Consider the following 6,000-nt stretch of genomic DNA (forward strand, 5'->3'; position numbering starts at 1 on the left):
TTCGGTTAGTACTCTCTTGTAGAATAATAGATGAAAATGAAATTGATGATTGATGTAAATGAAATATATCAATTGATGTTTGATTATTACTTTAAGATAGAAACAAATAAACTGTATTGTACTTGCTGTATTTATTTATTAATTTATCACATTACATTCAATGTAATGTGATAAATGATAAATTTTATCACATTGTGTGCAAATACTTGTGATGAGGAAAGGCACAACAGGTTAATGCCCAAAACTGTCCCATTTCCAATTTATACTATACTGTCCAAATCAAAATGTTGGTTATGTCACTTTCACTTTTCAAAATACAATTTACGCTCTTCAATACTCAGATAAACGAGCTAATTTTGAATCAAATATATACTATTGTACTATAGATACTCCATTGCTAGTTGAAATCTACTTTCTCCTAAGGTTTTTATTACCATTTCAAGATTTTTTTTTCAAATCAAATCATTTATTTCGAGAGCGTGGGTTACAGTGAGAGAGAGAGAGATACAGAGAGTGACCTACAGAGAGAGAGAGAGAATGAGAGACAGAGAGTGAGCTTTCATTCGTTGGTTACAGTATATCAGTCTCTGGTATTGTCCAATAGTGTTTCATAGCTGTAGTTTGAATACTCCGCCCTCTGTGGGCGTGACTTGTCTCGGCCAATGGCAGGCTTCGACTTTGATTGATTGCCAGTAGATAGAGAGAGAGAGAGAATGAGAGACAAAGAGTGAGCTACAGAATGAGAAAGAGAGAGAGAATAAGAGACAGAGAGTGAGCTTCACATAGAGAGAAAGAGAATGGGAGAGAATGTGTGAGCTATAGAGAGAGAATGAGAGAGCGTGGGTTACAGTGAGATTGATTGATTGATTGAGTACTTTATTCATGTAGATTACAATATTACTGGCTTATACACTTATATACAATAGCTTACATACAGCAAAATTATAGATGAATTTACATAATAGACTAAGAAAATAATTATTGAACTATATAATGATATGAAAAGTATTTGTAATAAATACTATAGATAATTATATTGTTTGCATCTACATAAATTGGCGGAGCTTTGGACATATCATGTCCATTTTTCGGAAGAATATAAAATATCCTCCCCACTAACTCTCTACCCAAACGTTAATTTAATTCATTAAACTAAGGATTTATTTATTAATGGAAATATTGTAAAAGTTTGAATTAATATAAATTAAAGAGAAAAAACGAAAATTGATAGAGTAAAATAATTACATAGGTAGATAAGATCAAATTATTGATTTATAAATGAAGTAGGCTGAAAGTAGATCAGGGTAATCAACTTTCAGTAATATACATCAGTATGCAGTGGATAATTAAAATCACATGAGTTATATATATTTATATATATATATATATATATATATATATATATCTATATGAGAGAGAGAGAGAGAGTTACAGAGAGTGACCTACAGAGAGAGAGAGAATGAAAAAGTGCGGGTTACAAGAGAGAGAGCGTGAGAGAGCCAGTTGCACAAAAGCCGGTCAACTTTCAACCGTGATTAATTCCACGAGAACCAATCAGAGAAGCTGTTGTTTTTTCAAAAACTCCTATTCTAAATGGCACTCGTAAAGTTAATCTTGGTTAAAACTTAACCGGCTTTGGGTCAACCGGGCCAGAGAGTAACAGAGAGAGAAAGAGAGCGTGAGTGAGTCACATGGTGAGTGAGAGAGGGTGAGAATGATACAGAGAGTGAAAAGAGAGAATGATTGAATTAATGTAAAAGCAAGCAGAGCTCGTACAAAATGACATCATTTACATAACATCTAAATGAAATCCCCCAATTGTTTATGTAACTACTAAACAAGTCTCTCAAATTGCTGTTTGTTATTTCATCCTCTAGTTAGATTCACTCCAATTTGTCAGCATTGGTTAAATGGGTAGCATTGATGTTATTCAACAGAGATGGTGACAGTTTTGAGTATATCTCACCGTATCACAGAACATGAATTTCAAATAACCTGATTAAATTTAAATTCCACTCATTTCTATCAGCTGTAACCTGGCTATATTATTCAAATGGTTTCATGGACTACCGATTTTTACTTTCCTTGCCCTATTACCATTGATAGGTAAGGAAAGTATTGCTTTCCGAAAAAAATTAAGGTACCCCAATTTCTAAATTTCTATACATTTCAAGGTCCCCTGAGTCCAAAAAACTGGTTTTTGGGTATTGGTCTGTATGTGTGTGTGTGTGTGTGTGTGTGTGTGGTGTGTTTGTGTGTGTGTGTGTGTGTGTGTGTGTATGAGTGTACTATGTGCGTCTGTGTACACAATATCTCATCTCCCAATTAACAAAATGACTTGAAATTTGGAACTTAAGGTCCTTTCACTTTAAGGATCCGACACGAACAATTTCGATCAAATGCAATTCAAGATGGCGGCTTAAATGGCGAAAATGTTGTCAAAAACAGGGTTTTTCGTGATTTTTTCGGAAACGGCTCCAACGATTTTGATCAAATTCATACCTAAAATAATCATCGATAAGCTCTATCACTACCACAGTCCCATATCTGTAAAAATTCAGGAGCTCCGCCCCATCAATGCAGATAGATTCCCATTATCAGGCTTCAGATACAATTGAAACAAAAAAATCAAGTGGAGTAGATTGAACATGGAAATCTCTGCAATTAATGTTCAGTAACATTTTCAGCTAAAATTGAAAATAAGCTTAAAATACGAGAAAATGTGATTATTCAATTGCAAATTATTGTTGATTCTATTAAATCATTCACTATGAAGAGATAGCAGACCTCATGTGTGTCTCCAGCGTTATTGCCCTGTCACCAGCTGGCTCAAATCTTTGAATAGTAGACTTCAGATGCGCGGGAACACTAGCGTCAGGTGATCAATTTTCATAACGGCAAGGAAAGTTGTGAGTGCGCCACACCAGATTTTTCAAATGGTTTCATGGACTACTGATTTTTTCAAATATATTGCATAGTGAGGTCCACATTATAATGGCAGTGTTTGATTAGCAATAGTATTGCTATCCTTGTCCATCATTCAACAATGGCTTTGTTGCAACAAAAACAATTTTTGTTTCTCTGTAGTTCACTCTCGGTCTCTTATTCTCTCTCATTCTTTCTCTCTGAAGCTCACTATCTGTCTCTCATTCACCCTCTCTCTCTCTCACCCCCTCTTTCTCTCTAGTTCACTTTTCCTGTAACTCACTATCTCTCATTCTCCCTCTCCCACTCTCTGTCTCTCATTCTCTCTCTCTCTCTCTTTCGGTAGAGAGTTAGTGGGGAGGATATTTTTAATATTCTTTCCGAAGAATGGACATTGATATGTCGAAAGCTCCGCCAATTTATGTAGATGCATAACATATAATTATTATCTATAGTTTATATTACAAATTGCTTTTTTCATATCATATACAGTTCAATAATTATTTTCTTAGTCTATATTATGTAAATTCATCTATAATTTTGCTGTATTGTAAGCTATTGTATATAAGTGTATAAGCCAGTATATATTGTAATCTACATAAATAAAGTACTCAATCAATCAATCAACCTCTTTCTCTCTAGTTCACTTTTTCTGTAACTCACTATCTCTCATTCTCCCTCTCCCACTCACTGTCTTTCATTCTCTCTCTCTCGCTCCTTTCCTCTCAGTTCAACATCAGTATTCCCTCTCTCTCTCTTTTCTTCTTTCTCTCTCTCAGGAACACCACTTTTCCCAGAATGATTCAACCAAATCACGTTCCTACAACACTTTATGTTCTACTTTATATCATGCATAACATTGCCTGCCTATTATATTGGTGTTTTCCCATGAGGGTTGTTTCTCTGGACCACCCTTGAAATTCCTTCCTCAAAATTAAAATTCTCACTTCCCTCTTCTGCAGAGAAAGAGCTCTAAACTTCCACGTTTTTGACCCAAATTTTAAAATGATTCGCTCTTTCTACTGAGATTTCAACATTACATTGGGGAGTCCGATCTCACAAACCTGCATCAATGTAGAAATCAATCTGAAAAATCAGGTGTGGCGCACTCACACAACTTTCCTTGCCGTTATGGAAATTGATCATCTGACGCTAGTGTTCCCGCGCATCTCAAGTCTACTTTTCCAAGATCTGAGCCAGCTGGTGACAGGACAATAATGCTGTAGACACACGAAGTATGCTATCTCTTCATAGTGAATGATTTAATAGAATCAACAGTTGCTAACAGTTTGCAATTGAATAATCACATTTTCTCGAATTTTGAGCTTATTTTCAATTTTAGGTGAAAATGCTAGTCAACATTAATTGTAGAGATTTTCATGCTCAATCTTTTCTACTCGATTTTTTTTGTTTTAATTGTATCTGAAGCCTGATGATAGGTAATCTGAAATCAAACTTTGCATAGATGGGGCGGAGCTCCTGTAATTTTTACAGGTATGGGACTTGTAACAGTTGATAGAACTTTCCAATTACTATTTTAGGCACAAATGTGATCGAAATCGTTGGAGCCGTTTTCGAGAAAATCGCGAAAAACCCTGTTTTTGACAACATTTTCACCATTTTAGCCGCCATCTTGAATTGCATTTGATCGAAATTGTTCGTGTCGTATCCTCATAGTGTAAGGACCTTAAGTTCCAAATTTCAAGTCATTCCGTTAATTGGGAGATGAGATATCGTGTACACAGACGCACATACACTCATACACACACACACACACAACACACACACACACACACACACACACACACACACACCACACACATCACACACACACACACACACACACACACACACACACCACACACACACACCACACACACACACAACACACACACACACACACATACAGACCAATATCCAAAAACCACTTTTTTGGACTCAGGGGACCTTAAAACGTATCGAATTTGAAAATTGGGTACCTTAATTTTTTCTGAAAGCAATACTTTCCTTACCTATGGTAATAGGGCAAGGAAATTAAGAACAAAACATTTTTACGATTGCACAACTGGGGAATGATGCAAATCTATCAGGCTGTGGAACCTGGTAGAACAGCTCTAGTAAGGTTCACGTTCTAATGGTGGTAAAGAAAAATATGAGAACAGCATAGCCGATTCTGTGCCTAGTCACTGCCTTCTATGTAGGATGGCTGATACCGGTATATCAGATGTAATATCAACTGTTCATTCTTGTTACAAATAATCAATTATATTTTGTTGGTCAGGAAATATATTCCCCAATGCTCAGTTGATAAGCTTTCATTATTGAGTTTTAATATTTTGTTAATCAATTTTATATCTACATTGTTGAAAAACGATCTGGAAACTTAGCAGAGCTAGAGAACGATAGGGCTATCTGCTTAGTCGAATGATAGACAAGGATAGCAACACCAATGTTAATCAAATACTGCCATCATAAAGTGGACCACACTCAATCCTACTATAATAAGCGAGCAATTTCTGTATATCTGTTTATATTTTTATATCTGGTTATTTATGCTCAACGGATCTCGAAAACGGCTCTAACGATTTCCACGACCTTTGGAACATAGTAGGTTTATGATATAAAAATTCGATTGCACTAGGTCACATCCGCAGGAAAACTCGCTGAACGACATTAAAAGGATAATTTATCCTTGGCTGAAACAGCTGAGACTTTCTTCATCTGTGGATAATAGAAAGTGAGGGAGTGATTCTGTGGAAAACAAAATATCGCATCCCCGAAATTCATAAGCTGACGTATAACCAGCTGTAAAATATAAACATGATCATTTTAGAGAATTGTGTTCTGTTAATTAATAAATAGGAATAACGAGCAGAGCTCGTGGCCCGATATTTATACTAAAACCAGCCAGGTCAAATGATTTCATTTTATTCTACATTCAACTGACGAAGATTAATCTTAAAGGAAAGAACTAACTTATACACGTAGGGGATAGGAAATACACGAACGACGCATCATCACGTCTCAACTACTCAACTGATTAACTGAAATTTTGCATATAGATTCCTAATTCAT

The 6,000-nt window shown here is 35.6% G+C and overlaps 1 protein-coding gene across 1 annotated transcript in view; it reads right to left on the reverse strand.

The window, feature by feature from the left end:
- Positions 1 to 6,000, reverse strand: part of LOC111044991 (glycine receptor subunit alpha-2-like) — a 169,710-nt gene that overhangs the window by 24,512 nt on the left and 139,198 nt on the right. The window lies entirely within an intron of this gene.

Source organism: Nilaparvata lugens, chromosome 8 (genome assembly GCF_014356525.2).
Source record: "Nilaparvata lugens isolate BPH chromosome 8, ASM1435652v1, whole genome shotgun sequence".
Taxonomy (NCBI): Eukaryota; Metazoa; Arthropoda; class Insecta; order Hemiptera; family Delphacidae; genus Nilaparvata; species Nilaparvata lugens.